The sequence below is a fragment of the Mauremys reevesii genome, linkage group 16 (assembly GCF_016161935.1).
Source record: "Mauremys reevesii isolate NIE-2019 linkage group 16, ASM1616193v1, whole genome shotgun sequence".
NCBI classification, from domain to species: Eukaryota; Metazoa; Chordata; order Testudines; family Geoemydidae; genus Mauremys; species Mauremys reevesii.
Window position 1 is genome coordinate 30,029,326 of NC_052638.1, and position 15,729 is coordinate 30,045,054.

Here is a 15,729-nt window from a genome sequence, read left to right on the forward strand (position 1 = left end):
GCACTGGTGAGCAGTTACTCATGCGAGTACTGTGTGGGGACTTTCAGTCTAGCTCCTGGGTAGCCCTATGGATGATCATGAGACTACTACTGAGAAAAAGTTGGGGGATTGGTGGGGGAATTGCACTTCTTCCTTTATCTGATTTCTGTTCCCTCTTTCATACCTTGAAAGAATTTTTGTCTCATTTGCCCAGATAAAATATACTAATCTTGCATCTCAAAGCTGGATCTAGCTTACATTGAAATCAGTGGGAGTTTTGCCATTTACTTCAAATTTTGTAGGGTTTGAACATATGTTTGTAAAATGCCATTCTGTTAATTGGTGAATAAATTATCCCAAGTCAATGGATATCTCAAAAAATAAGTGGTGTTTTCATAGGCCAGGCTAGGAGATTGAGTTCTATTATTATCCTCTCAGGTAGTATCAGTGAGATTACTCACAGCAATAAGCACTATTATTCTCAGCAATAAACATAAAGTATTTGTAGGAGAAGGCCCTAAGGCAGAGACAGCCAAGAAAGACTGGATACTGGATAACAGCTAACATAAAAGAGGGTGCTAGAGATTTCATTGATTAGAAACACAATATTGGAAGGATTCTTGAAGGAAGGGAATTTTAAGAAGATTTGAAAGAGGCAAAAGGGCTATTGGTAGACAAAGAGAAAAAGAGTTTGAAGAGATTTTAAGAGGACATTGACAAAACATCTCTCAACAGAGTGATATAATTTTTGTTGTGGTATGCTTTTCCTTTGTTTTAACCAACTGATTTCATCGATTCCATATAACCTTTCCTTTGCTCTGCAAAAAGTGCAGAAAGATGTGTAAAATCCCTTGTCTTGAAGCATCCTGTGTTGTATAATATATGATGGCATGGGTACTGCAATAATTATACAAATTTTATAGCTAATCCTCAGTATCAATAATACCTTTGGAGAAAATAGCATTGTACCCTTCACTCCCAGAGAATAATAACAATATTAATGCAGCCCTGACACTTGGCAGCATTGCTTCCCCCTGCTTGTGTTCACTTGGCAATCAGAACAGCAAGCACAAAAAACACACATTTCTGGCTGCAGTTCTGCTTCTACAGTGTCAGAGAGAATTTGGCATTTAATGATATGCAAAGTGTTGTTCGCATTTGATTGTAGTATACTATATATGCCTTGGAGCATGACTTAAAGTAATTTAACAACTGGAATAACAGGCATTTGGGAAGAAACTAATTTCATACGAAGGCAGATCACAGACACTAGGCTTGTTCATAAAAATGTTACCTTATTATGCTATACAAAGTTGGATATCAAGCTAGCATGGAGAAGAAGGATGTGGAGCAACATCTCTTGGTTCAGACTAGATGAGATCCACTTGACAAAATAGCATAATTAGCTTAAATGTAAATACTGTAACTAATTTGCTTTACAGACCTGTATCTTGTCTTCAGCTTCTGTTGATACAAAGTGTGGATAAAATAACTGGCCTGAGCCTTTTCATAACATTTTAAAACTTTTTAAAGGAAATATTAGTGGATGTGTAAGAGGTCAAGTTGACATCCCTGGAGAATGGAGTGCTTGGTTTATCTATAAGACTAATCCAGCAAGATCAGTGGAGGCAATGCAGCACCAATTTCCAGAAAACAAGCACTGCATTAGAGTGCCAGTGTAAGCATTGTGTACTTCTCAAAATGTCCCACCAGTGTGCTTCAACCTGGAGCAGAAGGGAGCCTTACTAAGAGAGTGAGCGTGTAATTATATTGTCTCAGAAAGTATCATAAGTAGTATCCTCAAAATGTGTGAATAAACTCAGTTAAGCATCCGGAGTTTGATGCTTATTCCCACGGACTCAGACCAGTGAAGTCTTTAAGATACATCAATCACTAATTAAGATAAAATCCAAAATTTTCTTCAGACTACTCTAGTGATAGTATTTAAATGCTTTTTTTTTTCTCTTTCATACCTCACAGTTATGTCACACAAGCTTAGAGATTTCTGAGCTAAATGTATTTTACAAATATAAATTATTTGCACTACTTCAGCAGCTTTCACCCAGGAAATTAAAGTGCTTTACCAACCGTAATGAAGTAAGGCTCACGAGACACTTGTGAGGGAAGAAAGGGATAGAGAAGGATCACTTTGTCTCACCACTAGGATGGAACGAGGCAGCACCACACGGCAGCGTAGCGAAGGAAGTGAAGAAGAATACCATAGCCAGCTAAACAGCAGGTGAATGTAGACAGGCAGGATGTAATTGCCAAACTGGAATGTAGTTGGAACACTGGCATTAACATCTCTACTCTTTTTTATGGGATGTTTAAGAACTACATCATGATCTTATCCTTAATGTATAGAACTTGGAGTAAGGAGATCTATTCTCCGTTCTACTCCTACCACAGTCTTCCTGAGTGACCTTGAGCAAGTCACTTTACTCCTCTGTAGCTTTTTTCTATCTTTAAAATGTGGCTACAAATTCTTAACTAACTCATGTGAAGTTTAATTCATTCATGTTTGTAAAGTACTTTGAACTCTTCAGATGCTATAGATATACAAACTAATATTATCTTGTGCAGCTAATAGCACACGTTCACCAGCAGATCACCCTTTATAACACCATGCTGGGAAACTAGTTCAGTATGGACCCAGAGACAAGAATCTGACCTAGTGTTCATATACCCACTTTGCAGGATCTCGGGGAAAGGAACAATATTGTGCCTTAGTTGGAGTAGCAAGGAAGGTGGAGAGATGATCCTGATGATCTAAAATGTCTTTCGCTTTTGATGAGCATGTGTGTCTGGATTTGTTACACTTTCCCCCCCTAATTGTGGGAAATTATGCAAAGTTAAGGCTGTAGATAACTGTCTTTTGTAGAATTCTATGTATTTTATTGCCATACTGATACTACTTTTCAGGTTTTTTTTCTAAACTGCATGACAATGTAGTCTAAAAGATGTGCTGAGATATGTGGATCTTGCATTACGTCGTGAATGTAATTTTGGTGCCATTTTTGGTGAATATTAATTGAGTTCTATGGGACAACTATCCTGAAACACAAGAATTCAATGGTATAATGAAATTCATATAGAACAACATGCCCAAGCTCATTTGAGACTACTTTGTCATATTCCTTTCAGTTAAAAATTATATCTATTGAGGAATGTCTTGGGTGATATTATAGCTGAATGCATAGATGAATTCACACTTAAAAATGGAGTTGCATTTCAGCCCCAGTGACAAATGTCTGATTTGTGCTTTTGGAAATCTTCCTGCACATCTTGAAATCCCACATATTCTTCAGCATTTTAGCAGCTTATCTCAAATCAAAAGAACATAAGGAAAAAAAAAAGCCCTAAACATCAAAGATGTTTTTTAAGAGTTTACAAATTTCTTCTTGTTCAGCATTCTAGAATCTGGACACTAGTTTTGAGAATGCTGGATTGTCTGCTGAAAAGAATATCTTTTCAGTCACTTAAACATCGGCTGTACTGGTAATTTCTATCTTTGTACATTAAATTAGCTTCTCTATTTCTTCATCAGAGCGTCTGGATGATAGGCTGCAATAAAAAAGTGTATTGAATATAATTATAGTAATTTAGACAAAAAGTGTTATTTCAGTAAAAATTAACATTAGGTTAAAAAAATTCCAGTATGATTTTCAATTATAAAAAAGCAATGAAATTCACTAGATGAAAAGTATATCAAAACAAAAGTGTCCCGGAGAAATCTTCAAAAGGAAGAAAATGAACAAGTAAGTATTATACATCTATGGCAGGATTCTGCTCTTACATCTCACGCTGTTCATGATAATTAAACACATGAAGGCGTCCATGTAACGTTACTAGTATGCTGTTTCAAAAGGGTTAAATCACTTTGTTGAAGTGTGTGGGTGTCAGTGACTGGCCCTGAGAATGAAGTAGTTCCAGCTCCCCTGTACCAGAGCAGGTCCCACCATTTGGTCAATTAAGATGACCGAGCAGCACCTGGGTGCTATAAAGGATCAAAGGTTAAGAAGAAGAGCAAACCCAACAAATGAGAGAGAGAGAGAGAGAGAGAGAGAGAGATCAATCCACTGAGTCAGAGCAGGCTGAGTCAGGAAGGGCAGTTGAGAGCTGCTAGAGACCAGGAGACTGGAGGAATCCCAGAAGGAAACAGAATTTGGTTCCTGGAGAAGGCTGAAGGCAGGAGAGCAGTAGATGGGTTTGCTGGCCAGTGTCCCCAAACCAGAAAGCCAGGATTGGAGGGCGAGAGAGGACTGAAGGCAGGAGGAACAGCAGAGGGAGTTGCCTAGTGGCTTTAACTTGGAAAGCTGGAGCCACAGGCGGAAGACAGGAGAGGAGAGGAGGAGTTTACCTGCTGATATATCCAGGGCCAGAGAACTAGATCCCGAGGAACCATAAGAGATCTGGGCAGTGAGGGAGTGAGGGATGCTCCCCAGAAGAAATGGTGGAATGAGTGAAATTGCAATCAAGCTGGGCTGACTGTCCTGCTACAAGGACAGGAAAGAGCTAATCTTGAGAACCAGGGAGCGTCCCATAGCTGTGCTGGTGAGCCAGGCTGTGTTGAGGGGTGCCAGGACTGCATGTTGTATGTACTATTTGGATTATGTAGGAGGAACTCTGGACTATGGTGTTGGAGCTTGTTATGTGCACAGGAGGCTTTCTTTTGTAATAAATTACCCTGCAAAGGGCTATTGGCTCTCAGAAAGACTCTTTGCACTAGTTCTGGGGACTCCAAAGGAGAGACACTGAGGCAGGCATGCCTGTCATGCCACGGTCTGCAGAGAAAGACACTCCAGGTGAACAGTGCTGTGATAATGGGGCTTTGCAATGTTGCTAGAATTCCTACATGCCTGGCTCAGTGTAGTGAGTAGTGTGTGATGTATGTGTAAATACTTTCTCCTTAATTCCTACAACTTTTCAAGAAATCAGGTAGTTTCTGAATTTATTTAGTCAATGCTTAATAATGCTTTAAAAGGCTGGTTAACGTTCAGGTGGTTTATTCCTAAAGGATTAACTAGTGTTTTGGAGTTAAAAGCACTGCTATTCCAGATAGAAGGTGACTACTGCTTTGATCCATCTGTATTGCTGAGAACCACCCTAAATATCTTGGTCCACTCTTCTGCTGAGCCCTTTGTCCCATTGCTTCTAATTACTGACTGCTCCACAGGCTGAAGGAGGCAACATACATGTGTGTGGCAGGGCAAGGATGGAGGCAACAGAATATTCAGAACTGAGAAGTGGGAACATCAGCATTAGAAGATGTTCCAAAAAGACTGAGCTCAGTATGGAGAGGGCAAGGACGGTGGGAGGAGGGAAAAAAGAGAGTCCTTCTCTCTACTGAGAACCCTGATAACAAGAATACTCATTGGTCTTTGTTCAAAGGGTTAATAGAAACTTAGCTTGGAGGGAACAGCATGTGGCCTGTCAGCCTGCTTCTCCTTCTGCCATCTTTCCATTGCCCACCTTTGAGTTTCTGTCCCTTGCAGTCTCCTCAGTGCAGTGACCCCTCCTCAATTCTCTCTGCCACTGGTAATATTTGCCCTTCTTCTCCCTGCCCCCGCCCCCCCCCCCGAATGGTCATCCTGTTCTTCTCCACTCTCTAGGTCTCTTTCTTCCACCTTCTTCTGTCCCCATTCCTGCCCAATGCCTTCAACTCTGAGTTTTCCCTTCTGCCTATTTGATTTTCCCCTCCTACTGGTTTCCCCTGTTCCTCTCTATCTGCTGAGCAGAACTGAGCTCAAGCTGCTGCTGGATGTGGTTTCCTGCCTACTGAAGCTGGAAGGTGGAACTGAGTGAATGACGCAACGAGAAGACAAAACAGAGACTAGCTACTCAGAGGCCGGAGGGGAGAACTAAGGCTCAGCTACTTGAGACAGGCGTGGCTGGGAGAGAAGCTGAAATCTAACTGTCCAAGATGTTGGAATAGAGGCTATTCAGGTAATGAATGTACACAAAGGATGGAATCTTCATAAATGATCAGCACTGACCTAACTGCTCCCATTGAAATTAGTGGTAAACCTCCATGGATTTTGATGGGAGCAGAGTTAAGCCAACTCTGAGAACTTCTGAAAATCCTACCCATGTTGTCTGATTTTATTTTTTTCCCCAAGGTATGGTATGAGGATTTACTAACGCGTGCTAAAGGGCAATTTCAATCCCTAATTGATGCCATCAGTATTTTCAAATGAGGCACCTTTTTGAATTGTGGAAATAGATTTGAGTTTAATTTCTAATAAAGTAAACATGTGCTAGTTTTCCTATTGTTGCTATGTAGTAGAATATGGTCTTGCCTGGAGTCGATAAGATAGAAAATTGTGGTTAATAATGAAAGCTAAATGAGGAGATACTTTAATGATGGGATGTCATGTGCCTGACTATAAAATAAATAGTAATTATCACATTTGAGAAACTACTCTGAGTATTTGAATTGCTCTTGACAACTTCATCTATATATCATGCCCTTCTGGATTATGCACTTTCTAGTTCTTAATAAGCAAACAAATGAAACAGAATTCCTTACCTAGAAGATGTTGTTTTCAATACAACGTCAACAAGCACAGATAGCAGAAAAGAGCCAGCATAGCAAGCTACAGGGTTATTTTTCATTTACACATTTTGTTAGTTACAAAACAAGATGAGAAATGTATCTTTCTTTTTTTTTATCTTTACATTTCTCCCCACCCTTCACTATCACACACCATTGTAACACACGTCAAAAGAGTTATTGTCATTTTACAGAGAAGAGAGGGAAATTGTATTACCCCTGTTAGAGTAGTATAATACATCCTGACATTGAGTCAAAGGGGTAAACATTCCAAGCTTTCCACAGGGTATTGGCATAAAGAAAGCTTGTGTTTGGCAGTTCAGAGATCACACTTTAGCCAACAGGGAGGAAACTTTGAAGAAAGTATAAGTTTGTTATGGTTTTTCCTTATCTTTTCCAAAATATTTTTCATGTGCGTGCACGTGCACACGCTGACATATCGCTGAAAGAATGCCTCAGAATTACACAATATTACTGGATAGAGCAATTGAATTTATATTGTTCAGATACATTTTATTCTACAAAATCAGTTAGTAAAAATAAATAAATCCTAAAATCTATTTTTCCAGTATTGCCCAGGGTTTAGAGCCAGTCAAACAATCCACAATTATTTGTCAAATATTTTCATTGATAAATTTTTTTTAAAAAAAATAAACATTTGTCCAGCTCTCATGGTGACATTTACATCTCCCCGAGTCTCTAAGAACTCTCAGAATGAAACCATACTTGCAAGTGAGTAATGCACGTAACCCACCTCTTCTGAAACAACTTCAGAAGTGCTGAAATCCTAGGGCATATTTGAAAGTGATTCTAAAGCCTCATCTATACTACAAATTTAGGTCAATATAAGTCACCGTTAGCCCATTTATGCATTTTTCAATCAAATTTGTCTCTGGCCAGTGTAAGTGTCCTGTTACAGCAACATTCTAAAACCACCTCTATGACCATGGTCAAACTATTTTGGTTGACTCATTGCAAGTGTAGACAATGCCTGACCTGTGTTGTCCTTAATAGTCCTCCAGCCACTGTGCCACAAAAACCCATTTCCAACAGTGACCACTCTGCTCACATTTTTAAAACTCTACTGACCAGAGGTTACAGAGACTGGAAGCTCGTCTCTCTCTCCCTCACCCCCCTTTAAAACCTGGTGTGGTTTTGAAATGCCCTTTCCTGGTTGCCCACGTTGGGGATTGGACTAGATGACCTCCTGAGGTCCCTACCAACCCTGAGATTCTATGATTCTATGAAGCATACCTAGCAGCTCATCTTTGTTATTTATGTCCAACCGACCAGGGTTCCATGCACACACAGCAATTCGAGGCACGCGCCTGCCTGGAGCAGAGAAGAAGTGTTGGATCTCCTGGGAGTGTAGGAAGAAGAGGCTGTGGAAGCACAACTACAGAAACAGCCATAGAAACGTGGACATCTGCAAGCAGATTGCAGGTGGTTGCAGGCAAAGGGGTACAATAGGGATCAGCAGCAGTGGCAATGGAAAAGCAAAGGAGAATCATCAGGGATACCATAAAGCGAGGGAAGGCAAAAAGTCTGGTGGTGTCCCACAGACTTGCTGCTTTTAGAATGAACTGCATGCCATACTTGGAGGAGAACCCACATCACCATGGATACTGTGGAGGAGCCCAAGACACAAACTCCTGCAATGAATAGTGAGGAGGCAGAAGTGGAGGAGAGAGACACAGTAAGAGACTCCAACAATGCCGCGAGCCAGGACCTATTTGAATCTCAGCAGGAGTCTAGCTATTCCCACAAGGCAAGTGTGGATGAGCCCAGTGATGAAAGGAAAAGGAGCTTGGGTAAGTGTGTGCATGCATTTTTCTTAACAATGTTTTATTTGCTTTTCCTCCTTCTCTCTTTCCCCTTTCCCATCTCTTTCCCCCACCCCCATTTAAAGATGGCACTTGGCCCATCCTCAAGTTTATGAAACAAAGGTATCAACTTTTCATTGCTTTACTGGTCTATTGTGAGAAAATTAAAAATTAGGAAGTAAATTCAAAACAAATTCTTCAACACTACCGTGGCAGTCTGAATATACAATCCACATCAATTTGGTATCCTGTGCTTGGGCAGAGGTAGAACAAACAGAAATAGAGACAGCCTCTGCTTTCCATTCCCGTGTTTGGGAAGGGTGAAATATGTCTGTTTATGTGAATAACAATGTCCCTTTCATTGAGATCTCTCAGGAGGATAAAACGTTTTATAGAGAGATTCTGCAATCCTCTCCAGAAGGTTTCTAGGGATGGCAGCCTTATTTCTTCCTTGGTGGTAGGACGCTTACCCATGCCACTCTTTTTGAGTTCAGTTGGCACCATCACAGCAAACCGGCTAGTGGCATACAGGCCCAGTTTGCTTCAGGACACCAGGAGCAGCTGGGTTCTGGCCTTTATAACCCTGAGGAGTGAGGTATCAGACAAAATCAACACTGCCAGTGAAAAATAGTGCCAATATTCACAGCCCTGACCCTGTTTTCTGACTTGTGCAAAGGGGATGGAATTGTATAGCTTCATGCAACAGAATATCACTAACTCCCCACCCCCACATCCCTGGGAGACTGTCCTCACCATGGTTGGAGCTGGAGACCTCTTCTGCTCTACCAAAGTACTCCAAAGATCAAGTGTCAATAAGGCTTTCTTACTGTAAGTATTTATGGGAATAATATAGGGGTGTTTTGAGACTTGCCTTTCCCTTTCTGCTATGATGGTAAATCTGATTGTATGTGTGTCTGCTTTATCAGCAACTTCTTGAGTGGTAGCTTTGAGGAGTGTCCCCTTCATGCCCACAGAAAGACTGACCTGGAGGAGGAGGAGAAGGAGAAAGAGGACTAGGGTGGACATATTTTGCGAGATTCTACAAGCCACTGAGTCATGGACAAACAACTTGGAGGGCCAATATGATGAAGAACATGGAGAAATATAGGGATGGCAGGCAAAAAGACCCAAGAGTTTCAACAGCACATGGCATCACGTAGATATGACATCACAGGCCTACAGCTCCATGCCAGAGGACAGCTTCAGATACTCTGACCTGTGAAAACTACAGACTGATAGCCACAGTGCACTACAATGAACTACTGTTTTGTTTACACAAATGGATATAAGAGTTTGCTTCCCTTTAAAAAGGAATGTTAAATATTTCACCCCATTATGTTTGAAATTTGTATGACACAGCACTTTGATTTTGTGCATTGATTTTTTTCCTGCAAAGTATCTTTATTAGTTCTCAATGAACGTTACAGTATGCACAGTAGCAGTCAAGAAATCAAACACTACTTATAAATGCACACCAAGCACCACTGAATTCATAGCGTGAGGAAAACACCACCATACTTATAAATGTACAATGAGCGAGCACCACACAATTCATAGTGGCAGGCAAAGCCCTAGGCCCAGAAGTCTTTATAACTTGCAGAAGGCACAACATAATAGACACCAGCAAAAAAAACCCCAAAATACATAATTTAAATTACATAAAACATACATTATCTCAAGACAGCAAGACAGAACACTACTGTGGCTCGCAGTGAAAAACGAACCTTTAAACACCTTCCCTCACTCAAATTCCTAACTCCACATTGGGCTCTTGTTATAGCCCTGGTGTCTGACACTTCAAATTCAGCAGACGTCCACTTCATCTCACCCCTCCCCTCTAGCTGCAGCTTCCCCTGCTTTCCCTCCCATATTTTACGCAGTATACAACATGCAGCTACAACCATTGGGATGTTGTTTTTTCTCACTGAGGTCTTATCTAGTGAATAAAAAATGCCAGCAACCCATCAATCTACCAAAAGCACATTCCACAGTTATTCTGCACCTACTGAAGCAGTAGTTGACTCTTTCCTTAGTGCTGACCTGATGGCCCATGGCGGGCTTCATAAGCAAAGGTTAGGGCAGGTTCCTCAGAATCACTATTAGCATTTCTACATTGCCAGTGGTAATCTGCCACTTGGGAAAGAAGGTCCCTGCATGCAGTTTCTGAACAGTCCTGTATTCTCAAAGATGCAAGCATCACACACCTTCCCTGGACAACCCACACTAATATCAGTGATGCATCCCCTGGTGCTTGGGTAACCATAGGAAAATATCCCTGTGCTGTTGATATACTCAGTAGCATGGTGGGCCAAAATAGTAGCTCTGTTCTGCCTATTGCCCCACTGGAATTCAGGAACCTAATTGCTGCAAATCTATTCACTATTTTTTTGCCAAGTATCACAGTCCTGCACAGCAGGAGATGATTAATGGTTCTATACACTCTCATGACAATGGCCCCCACTGTGGATTTTCCAACTCTAAAATGATTTCCCACTGATTAGTAGCAAGCCCGCATTGCAAGCTGCCAAACCCTGGTTCCACTTGCTTCTTCACGGTCAGTGAAACTCTTATTTGGGTGTCCCTGCACTGAAAGGCTGAGGTGAATTCTGTGCACAGATCCAGGTATGTGGCCATTTGCATCTGAAAGTTCTGCAGGCACTGCTCATCATCCCAAACCTGCATTACAATGCAGTCCCATCAGTCAGTGCTTGATCTTGGACCCAGAAATAATTTGCCACCATCTCCAGCTACTTCATGAATGCCATGAGCAACCTGGATTTTTTTTTTCCCCACTATGTCCATCAACAAACTCTCCTGAAAGATATCGTCATCTTCCTCATTATGATCCAATGGTTTTGGTACTTCCTGAAGGTCTGCAAATCCAGGAGAATCATTCATGCTGCACTTACAATATTCATGAGAATAATGCTGAGCTCTGAGGGCTCCATCTTTCTGTCAGACATGGCAGAGACTGAAAAGCAATGCACAGGTTTTGTGGATTTTCAAAAAATGGCACAAATTACAGGATTTGGAATGTATTACAGGGTGGAGACTGTTGCACCCTGGGAGCTAGACCCATAGCTCCCAGAAATCGTTGGGCGAATCATTACTATCTCCACAAAAACTGCAAAAATGTCCCAGAGTATTGGCATGGACAATGATGCATGGTACACTGGGATGCCTACCTGTGGTGAATCCTGCTTTACATCAATGCACTTGTGGTGAGTATGCACAGCACCAGCGTAGGCAGACAATTATGTATGCATCTGAGCAATATATAGACTTTGGGGTCTATATGACAACATAACTTGCATTGTCTGAAGTTTGTAGTACAGATATGGCCCAAGTTGATACTGCATAGCATAGGCTTTCTCTTGGCACCCTCAGGGGATAGATTAAACCAATTTAGATTCACATCCATTTACTGACGTGTAATTTTCACCACCTTCCATGTCACATCTGAATGTAAATCTCTGAGTTTAGGGGAATCAAAGTTAATGTAACATATATGCCAAGGAGCAAGAAGTGAAGAGTATATTAGGGAAAGCCAGTAGCCAGAGGATGTAAGAAGATAGAACTCTACCTATACATGCATCTGAAGAAGTGGGTTTTTTACCCACGAAAGCTTATGCCCAAATAAATTTAAGGTGCCACCGGATTCCTTGTTGTTTTTACCTATACACTGTCACGTTTTGTTTTGTTTTTGTTTTTCCCTGCATTCCTTTCTTCTGGCCCCCTTTGTGGGCTATATTGACTTATCCCTCTTCCCACAACAGAGAGTTTGGCTTATTGGGGCAAATTGAGTGGTATGTAAAGATAATGTAAGTTACACATTGATTAGCAAAGTTAAGCAAGTGTAAAGGAAGTCTGCATCTGTACACAAGGGTGGGAAGAGGCTGGAACAAACTCTTATACCAAGACTCAGTTAGGGCCTGACCCCACTCCCATTGATGTTGTATGGAAAAACTTTTCTTGACATTGATGGAAGCAAGCCCTAAGACCTACTTATGGCTAAATTTAGATGTAACCTTATATCAATAAGCATTCATAAGAGAAAAAGTTCTGATTCAGCATGGTGCAGAAAGATTTGAAAATTTTAGCAAGACAAAGGATGTTCTCAGATAAGAACTTTATTAGATTTTTGTGTAGTATTAAATCAGTCCCATTAATTGGAATAATTACCTTTCAGACTGTGGGGAGTACACTCCTGTTAGGTCCTGAGTCAATAATCTTTGAATCCCAAACAGTAACTTTACAATTGGAGTAAATAATTATACTTAACCTGCAGCATAATCTCTTTGCAGACTTTCACACACTAGGGGGCAAGACTATTTCAATTTACTGCTAATGCTAAATAACATGTAAAGTGTAAGTGCCACCATTTCATTCCAGAAAATGTCTGAGAAGTCCCATGTCAGTGCAACTCAGTCACAGCAACCTCGCAGCCTGCTACTTTCTAACTCCAAGCATATTCTTAAGAATCTCTTAAAAGTTCAAGGCTTGCTTTGGCAGTCCTTATGTAATAGCAATGTTGCAAGAGAGTTTTCACTTCCTTAGCAATCTCTTTATAGCCTAGGGCTCCACTGCAGCAGTGATTTTGGGGTGGGGGGGAAGAGAATTACTGCTGGACTAAATTTCAAACTAAACCTGTAAAGTGAGAGATTTTAAAATGTACCTTATTGTTTTTAAAAACTCAGAATAAAAAAATCTAGTGCACGACTGTCTGTATGTAAGGACTGATGGCCTATTCACTTCATTATGCAAGAGCTGAGCCCCCGCTATTCCTTTTTAACCATGATGCTGCCTGTTGGCTATTGCTTGTGAATCAATAAGGTGTAGTCAGAGAGACATCCACACATCCGGGGATATGGCACTGCATATTAATTACGCTGAGAAGGAAGAGCTCAGGGCCAAGCAGTGCAGATGGTCTGAGGGTCTGTAAAACCCTAGTTACACATTGTTGGTGCAATAGTTGAGCAATGGATCTCTTTGGATAAAAGAGACATATCTGAAGCATGCAATCCACTAGATAGGAGCTGGGGAATTGTACTAAACATGCTCATGCTTTTCTGTTTATTCAGAGAGCAATCACTTAATTGTCTGCCTTAAATACTTGATAACTAAGGGAAGTGGTATGTTTTGTTATCATTATTGTCTCTACTAGGTCTATCCAGCATCGAAGTTTATGCTGTCACTCAAGTGCTATTTCTGTTGTGTGACAGGACTGACTAATACTGCATGGTGGAGGGGGCAGGAGGGAGAATTTTTTTCCCACTTGATGATGCTTTTATGAAGTATTCCTTTGTTCACTATAGAGGTCTGCTTCATGATGATGACATCAAAGCAAAGGCAAGAACACAAAGACTGCATTGGTTAAGAATGTCACAATCTATAAATAACTCTGGGAGATCAATGCACAGCAGAGGAAAAAAACTTCCCCGGTGGATTGATTTTATGTTGTTTTTTTCCCTTCCTTCCCCTTTCCAGGTATATTGACATTGCAGGTGGCCAGCTGAAAAGAAAGAATAGGGAGAAGAACAAGCAGGAAAGAGCTGACTGTACTCCTGAATGTGGGCCTAATGACAACAGAATGACATCCTGTTAAAGGAACATTTGTGCTGAACTCTGAAAACATTGGTCCCAATCCATTAAAATCAATGTCACTGCATCCCAGATAAATTAATAAATAGAAAACTCTCACCCAACGGAGTGTTGATCCTGGATGTGCCTCTTTTGAATGCATTTCACTGGCTCACAGCTGCACACTGATCATAGCACCTTAGCTGTGGAGAAAAATTGCCATCTGCAAATCATCCTAGAAAAATAGTAATGATTGACGTAGTTATGGCAACAGCCAGTATTGCCATAGTAAGACACTGAACCCCAATAATTAGAAAGACTCAGACTTTTTCCAGCACAGCTATAAAACTTGCTGAATACTCAATGAGCATTTTTCCTCCAATAACCCAAGCATGAAAAAAATTCTCTGGAAAAGTGGAATCTTCAGATCATGTGGGAATTTCAGTTCTCAGAAATTTGCTGACCAGTAACACCAGCTAGCAGACTCGTTACAGTAATGACCTTACACTTGTCATCCCATATGATCCATATACACTGCATAATTACAACAAATTGATATGCAAACCATACACAAGGATCATTTATGGGATAAAACACAGCTGCTCAAGAGCTCAAGGATCCAATACAAGTTAGGACAGGAAGTGAAAGCATTTTTTTTCCATTTGACGCCTCAAATGGAATTTAACTAGACAGGATGTATTTGCATGTTGGATTTCGGCAATGGCACTGGCTTAGTATTTTTGTATACTTATAGAGTGTCATGGGATCTTTAATTATGACAGTCAATCAAGACCTTTGATTTTTATCTCTTTCTTTTAAAAGAGACCCTCCAGTGGCATAGTACATCCTAAGCTAATTTTAGGGCATTGGTTTATAATGATGAAAAGGGAATATCATGCTCTATTATCAGCCAGATTCTCACATCCATCCTCATGAGTACTTGCTTGCTTTTCAAATAGTCCTTCTTACTGGCCCAGTACTGACAAAATCAGATTCTGTAGTCTTTCCTGTGTTGTTAAGTCTCTATAGGGACCCAATCCCTCATATTAGCAGGCGAACTATGAAAGTACCACTGCATAAGAAGGGTTATGGCTACAGTCCTCTAGTAGCTATCTTAGCACTAGAAATAAAGTACATTTGCTATTTTACATTTACAGTTTGAATGTTACTTTTTGTTTTTAAAAATTAGTATTAATAGATGTAAGCCTTATTTACCAACATCCTGCTGTGATGAGATTATTAATATACTAAGTATCCTCAACTGAACTAGATTTTCATTTTGTAATTATTTCTTCACCTGAATTTTTCTGTCCCTCAGCGAGAGAATGCTTTACATTGTACAATGGGGTTTAAAAAGCTAAACCTGATCTGGATCTGTGGTGCATAATATCTAGTCATATTATGTATATCAATGCTAAATCCTGTTCTTGATTTCCATAAATGGCCCACAAAGCATGCCAACCTTCTTCCACATTTTAAACAGTACTAGGTTTTGATGAGCAAAATTGGTAGGTACTAGTTGAACAAAAGAATACTGATGACACATAATGTAAGGCTTGATCAAAAGTTGTGAACTCGTCAGATGGTCTGCCAAAAAAATGGATTGTTTTCTAAAAAGTATTTCTCAGCCAAGTTACAAGATACAGTCTGGCTGTTAATTGAAGCCTTGAAAAATCTAACTTTTGGTTATGTTACAAAAATGGTGAAAATGGTTAAAAATGTCTTGTAAAAATTGGTGAACAATATAAAATGTACATGGACTTCATAATGAAGACACATGAAAGAAATGAGAGA

The 15,729-nt window shown here is 40.3% G+C and overlaps 1 protein-coding gene across 13 annotated transcripts in view; it reads left to right on the forward strand.

Moving 5' to 3' along the window:
- The window catches only part of CDH8 (cadherin 8), a 290,464-nt gene that overhangs the window by 55,252 nt on the left and 219,483 nt on the right, over positions 1-15,729 (forward strand). For 9 of the 13 annotated variants that reach the window (XM_039503455.1, XM_039503456.1, XM_039503462.1 and 6 more), the window contains 2 exons: positions 5,718-5,925; positions 7,826-8,343. The exons of 3 other annotated variants lie outside the window; for them this stretch is intronic. The gene's annotated coding sequence lies outside the window, so the exon portion shown is untranslated. The remainder of the gene's footprint in view (positions 1-5,717; positions 5,926-7,825; positions 8,344-15,729) is intronic. One more of the 13 variants, XM_039503465.1, reaches the window with a different exon arrangement.